At 41.4% G+C, this 6,256-nt stretch overlaps 1 protein-coding gene across 1 annotated transcript in view; it reads right to left on the bottom strand.

Moving 5' to 3' along the window:
* Positions 1-4,863: 4,863 nt before the first annotated feature.
* The window catches only part of mei4 (meiosis-specific, MEI4 homolog (S. cerevisiae)), a 32,737-nt gene continuing 31,344 nt past the window's right edge, over positions 4,864-6,256 (bottom strand). The window contains exon 6 of the mRNA XM_087806338.1: positions 4,864-5,370. The gene's annotated coding sequence lies outside the window, so the exon portion shown is untranslated. The remainder of the gene's footprint in view (positions 5,371-6,256) is intronic.

The raw sequence follows: 6,256 nt of genomic DNA, 5'->3' as shown, positions 1-6,256 counted from the left end.
CTATCATATATAAAAAAATAACAAGAAGAAAATAACAAGAAGAAAAGGTGTTCTTGTTGTGGAGTCTGATGGCAGCAGGAGGAAGGAGGTACCTCTCCCTCACACACCTGGGATGGAGCATCCTATCACTGATGGAGCTCCTCAATGCCCTCAGTGTGTGCTGGAGAGGGTGAGACAAGTTCCTCCTCATGGAGCCCAGCTTGCTCCGTATCCTCCTCCCAGTCACTTCCTCCACAGGATCCAGGGGGCGCCCTAGGACGTAACCGGCCTTCTTAATAAGGCTGTCCAGTTTAGCCCTTTGCTGTCATGCTGCTCCCCCAGCAGACCACACCGTTGAAGATGGCAGAGGCCACTACTGAGTCATAGAAGGACTTCAGGAGTGACCCCTGGACACCAAACGACCTCAACCTCCGGAGCAGGTAGAGTCTACTCCGCCCGAGCAGCAGTGTTATCCACCCAGTCCAGGCGGTTGTTGAGGTGAACACCCAGGAACTTGTAAGACGATCTCAATGTCCCTGGATGTTCAGTGGTGAGGGGGAGATGGAGGGACACCGCCGGAAATCCACAATCAACTCCTTAGTTTTGCTGGAGTTGATCTGGAGGTGGTTTTCCAGGCACCAGTCAGCAAAGTCCTGGACAAGTCCCCGGTACGACCCGTCATCCCCGGCCTTAATGAGGCCGACGATGGCGGAGTCGGCCGAGAACTTCTGCAGGTGACTGGTGGGAGACAGGTGTTGGAGGTCTGCAGTGTGCAGTGAAAAGAGGAAAGGTGCCAACACTGTTCCCTGGGGGACCCCAACACTGCACAGTACAGTCTTCGAAACACAAACATAAACACATACGAACAGGAACACACACACTAACACATGAACAAACACATATGAACACATACATATGGACACACATGAACACACACATATTAACACACACACATGAACAAACATGAACACACACACACTAACACATGAACAAACGAATAAAAACATGAACACACACACACTAACACATGAACAAACAAATAAAAACATGAACACACACAAGCACACACATGAACAAACACATATGAACACACACATATGGACACACATGAACACACACATATTAACACACACACACGAACAAACATGAACACACACATATGAACACACAAGTAAATAAACAGACACATATGAACATATACATGAACAAACACACATGAACACACACATATGAACACACATGAACACACACATATGAACACACAAACATGAACACACACGTATGGACACACAAGTCAATGAACACACATATATGAACATATACATGAACACACACACATGAACAAACATGAACACACACATATGAACACACAAGTAAATAAACAGACACATATGAACAAACATGAACACACAAACATGAACACACACATATGAACACATACATATGAACACACATGAACACACACATATGAACACACATGAACACACACGTATGAACACACAAGTCAATGAACAGACACATATGAACATATACATATGAACACACATGAACACACACGTATGAACACATACATATGAACACACACATACTGTATGAACAAACATGAACACACACGTATGAACACATACATATGAACACACACATATGAACAAACATGAACACACGTATGAACACATACATATGAACACACACATATGAACAAACATGAACACACACAAACATGAACACACACGTAAATGAACACACATATGAACAAACATGAACACACACAAACATGAACACACATGTATGAACACATACATATGAACAAACATGAACACACACGTAAATGAACACACATATGAGCATATACATGAACAAACACACATGAACACTCATGCATAAAGACACAAATATTAACACACAGACATGAACACACACAAACATAAATCCACACGAACAGGAACACAAACATTCAAACATAAACACAAACAAACATGAACACACACACAAACACATGAACAAACAAATAAAAACATGAACACACACAAGCACACACATGAACAAACACACACCAATGAACACACACCAACAAACACACACACACACGTAGACACATAACATGAAGACGCAAACATGAACATACACACATGAAGACACACACACAAACACACACGAACATGAACACAAACATAAACACAAACAAACATGAACACACACATAAAAACATGAACACACACACATGAACAAACACACACCAACAAACACACACACACAAAGACACATAACATGAAGACACAGACATGAAGACACAAACTTAAAAACACATGTACATAAACACAAACACACACGAACACAAACATAAACACAAACAAACATGAACACACACATGTACGTGTGTACATGTGTTTCCATGTGTGTTTGAAGAACACACCTTCTTTGATGTTTACAAACAAACACATTTATCTTCATCAGTTGTTTGTTTACTTCATATCTATCTAACAAAACAAAAAAAAACGTGTATTTTTCTAAGGACATGAATAAATTATTTTTCTAAGGACATGAATAAATTATGAATAAATATCTAGTTTTGCTTTTCCTTCTTACGCGCAACTTCCGCCATAACGCCAGCAGGGGGCAGTGTGGTGCAGCGAGTGACTGCAGCAACTCTTCCAGCGTCACGTGATCGTGAGTGGTTTGAGATCACGTGACCAGAGGACGTGAATGAAAACACAGCTGCCTCTGGTCACCATGGCAACACTGAAGGAAACCTTCATGCTGTGTGTCAATGTGTGTGTGTGTTCATGTGTGTGTCAATGTATGTTCATTTGTGTTCATGTGTGTGTTCATGTGTGTGTTCATGTGCGTGTTCATGTGTGTGTTCATGTGTGTGTTCATGTGTGTGTCAATGTATGTTCATTTGTGTTCATGTGTGTGTGTTCATGTGTGTGTCAATGTATGTTCATTTGTGTTCATGTGTGTGTGTTCATGTGTGTGTCAATGTATGTTCATTTGTGTTCATGTGTGTGTGTTCATGTGTGTGTCAATGTATGTTCATTTGTGTTCATGTGTGTGTGTTCATGTGTGTGTCAATGTATGTTCATTTGTGTTCATGTGTGTGTGTTCATGTGTGTGTCAATGTATGTTCATTTGTGTTCATGTGTGTGTGTTCATGTGTGTGTCAATGTATGTTCATTTGTGTTCATGTGTGTGTTCATGTGTGTGTGTTCATGTGTGTTCATGTGTGTGTGTCAATGTGTGTGTGTTCATGTGTGTGTCAATGTATGTTCATTTGTGTTCATGTGTGTGTCAATGTGTGTGTATATATGTGTGTGTCAATGTGTGTGTGTCAATGTATGTCCATGTGTGTGTCAATGTGTGTGTGTCAATGTGTGTGTATATATGTGTGTGTCAATGTGTGTGTGTCAATGTATGTCCATGTGTGTGTCAATGTGTGTGTCAATGTATGTCCATGTGTGTGTCAATGTGTGTGTGTCAATGTGTGTGTCAATGTGTGTGTCAATGTGTTTGTCAATGTGTGTGTATTCATGTGTGTGTCAATGTGTGTGTATATATGTGTGTGTCAATGTGTGTGTGTCAATGTATGTCCATGTGTGTGTCAATGTGTGTGTGTCAATGTGTGTGTATATATGTGTGTGTCAATGTATGTCCATGTGTGTGTCAATGTGTGTGTGTCAATGTGTGTGTCAATGTGTGTGTATTCATGTGTGTGTCAATGTGTTTGTCAATGTGTGTGTATTCATGTGTGTGTCAATGTGTGTGTATTCATGTGTGTGTTCATGTGTGTGTCAATGTATGTCCATGTGTGTTCATGTGTGTGTGTTCATGTGTGTGTGTTCATGTGTGTGTGTTCATGTGTGTATTCATGTGTGTGTTCATGTGTGTGTGTTCATGTGTGTGTTCATGTGTGTGTGTTCATGTGTATATGTTCATGTGTGTGTGTTCGTGTGTGTGTTCATGTGTGTGTGTTCATGTGTGTGTTCATGTGTGTGTGTTCATGTGTATGTGTTCATGTGTGTGTGTTCATGTGTGTGTTCATGTGTGTGTGTTCATGTGTATATGTTCATGTGTGTGTGTTCGTGTGTGTGTTCATGTGTGTGTGTTCATGTGTGTGTTCATGTGTGTGTGTTCATGTGTATGTGTTCATGTGTGTGTGTTCATGTGTGTGTGTTCATGTGTGTGTGTTCATGTGTGTGTTCATGTGTGTGTGTTCATGTGTATGTGTTCATGTGTGTGTGTTCATGTGTGTGTTCATGTGTGTGTTCATGTGTGTGTGTTCATGTGTGTGTTTATGTGTGTGTTCATGTGTGTGTTCATGTGTGTGTGTTCATGTGTGTGTTCATGTGTGTGTGTTCATGTGTGTGTGTTCATGTGTGTGTTCATGTGTGTGTGTTCATGTGTGTGTGTTCATGTGTGTGTTCATGTGTGTGTGTTCATGTGTGTGTGTTCATGTGTGTGTGTTCATGTGTGTGTTCATGTGTGTGTGTTCATCTGTGTGTGTTCATGTGTGTGTGTTCATGTGTGTGTTCATGTGTGTGTGTTCATGTGTGTGTGTTCATGTGTGTGTTCATGTGTGTGTGTTCATGTGTGTTCATGTGTGTGTGTTCATGTGTGTGTGTTCATGTGTGTGTTCATGTGTGTTCATGTGTGTGTTCATGTGTGTGTGTGTGTGTTCATGTGTGTTCATGTGTGTGTGTTCATGTGTGTGTTCATGTGTGTGTGTTCATGTGTGTGTGTTCATGTGTGTGTTCATGTGTGTGTGTTCATGTGTGTGTTGATATGTGTGTGTTCATGTGTGTGTTGATATGTGTGTTCATGTGTGTGTGTTCATATGTGTGTTCATGTGTGTGTGTTCATGTGTGTGTTCATGTGTGTGTGTGTGTGTTCATGTGTGTTCATGTGTATGTGTTCATGTGTGTGTTCATGTGTGTGTTCATTTGTGTTCATGTGTGTGGGTCAGAGTGTGTTCATGTGTGTGTTAATGTGTGTTCATGTGTGTGGGTCAGAGTGTGTTCATGTGTGTGGGTCAGAGTGTGTTCATGTGTGTGGGTCAGAGTGTGTTCATGTGTGTGTTAATGTGTGTTCATGTGTGTGGGTCAGAGTGTGTTCATGTGTGTGGGTCAGAGTGTGTTCATGTGTGTGTTAATGTGTGTTCATGTGTGTGGATCAGAGTGTGTTCATGTGTGTGGGTCAGAGTGTGTTCATGTGTGTGGGTCAGAGTGTGTTCATGTGTGTGGGTCAGAGTGTGTTCATGTGTGTGTTCATGTGTGTGTGTCAGAGTGTGTATCCTCTCAGTTGTCATCAGTTCATCTTTCATATCCTGTTTCTTCTTCCCTTCCAGACGTGAGTCGATGGTTCTAATCCCAGCGTGTCGGGGGAGTTTGCAGGAAGCTACAGAGAGAACACTCCTCATCACAAATGTGTAAGTGTGTGTGTGTGTGTGTTCATGTGTGTATGTATGTGTGTGTGTTCATGTGTGTGTTCATGTGTGTTCATGTGTGTGTTCATGTGTATTCATGTGTGTGTTCATGTGTGTATGTGTGTTCATGTGTGTTCATGTGTGTGTTCATGTGTGTGTGTGTGTTCATGTGTGTATGTATGTGTGTGTGTTCATGTGTGTGTTCATGTGTGTGTGTGTGTTCATGTATGTGTGTGTTCATGTGTGTATGTGTGTTCATGTGTGTGTTCATGTGTGTGTGTGTGTTCATGTGTGTATGTGTGTTCATGTGTGTGTTCATGTGTGTGTGTGTGTTCATGTGTGTATGTGTGTTCATGTGTGTTCATGTGTGTGTTCATGTGTGTGTGTGTGTTCATGTATGTGTGTGTTCATGTGTGTTCATGTGTATGTGTGTTCATGTGTGTTCATGTGTGTGTTCATGTGTGTGTGTGTGTTCATTTATGTGTGTGTTCATGTGTGTATGTGTGTTCATGTGTGTGTTCATGTGTGTGTGTGTGTTCATGTGTGTATGTGTGTTCATGTGTGTGTTCATGTGTGTGTTCATGTGTGTGTGTGTGTTCATGTATGTGTGTGTTCATGTGTGTATGTGTGTTCATGTGTGTGTTCATGTGTGTGTGTGTGTTCATGTGTGTATGTGTGTTCATGTGTGTTCATGTGTGTGTTCATGTGTGTGTGTGTGTTCATGTGTGTTCATGTGTGTGTTCATGTGTGTGTGTGTGTGTGTGTGTGTTCATGTGTGTGTTCATGTGTGTATGTGTGTTCATGTGTGTATGTGTGTTCATGTGTGTTCATGTGTGTGTTCATGTGTGTATGTGTGTT

Source organism: Callionymus lyra, chromosome 13 (genome assembly GCF_982586985.1).
Source record: "Callionymus lyra chromosome 13, fCalLyr1.hap1.1, whole genome shotgun sequence".
Taxonomy (NCBI): Eukaryota; Metazoa; Chordata; class Actinopteri; order Syngnathiformes; family Callionymidae; genus Callionymus; species Callionymus lyra.
This window is presented reverse-complemented; position numbering and strand designations above follow the sequence as displayed.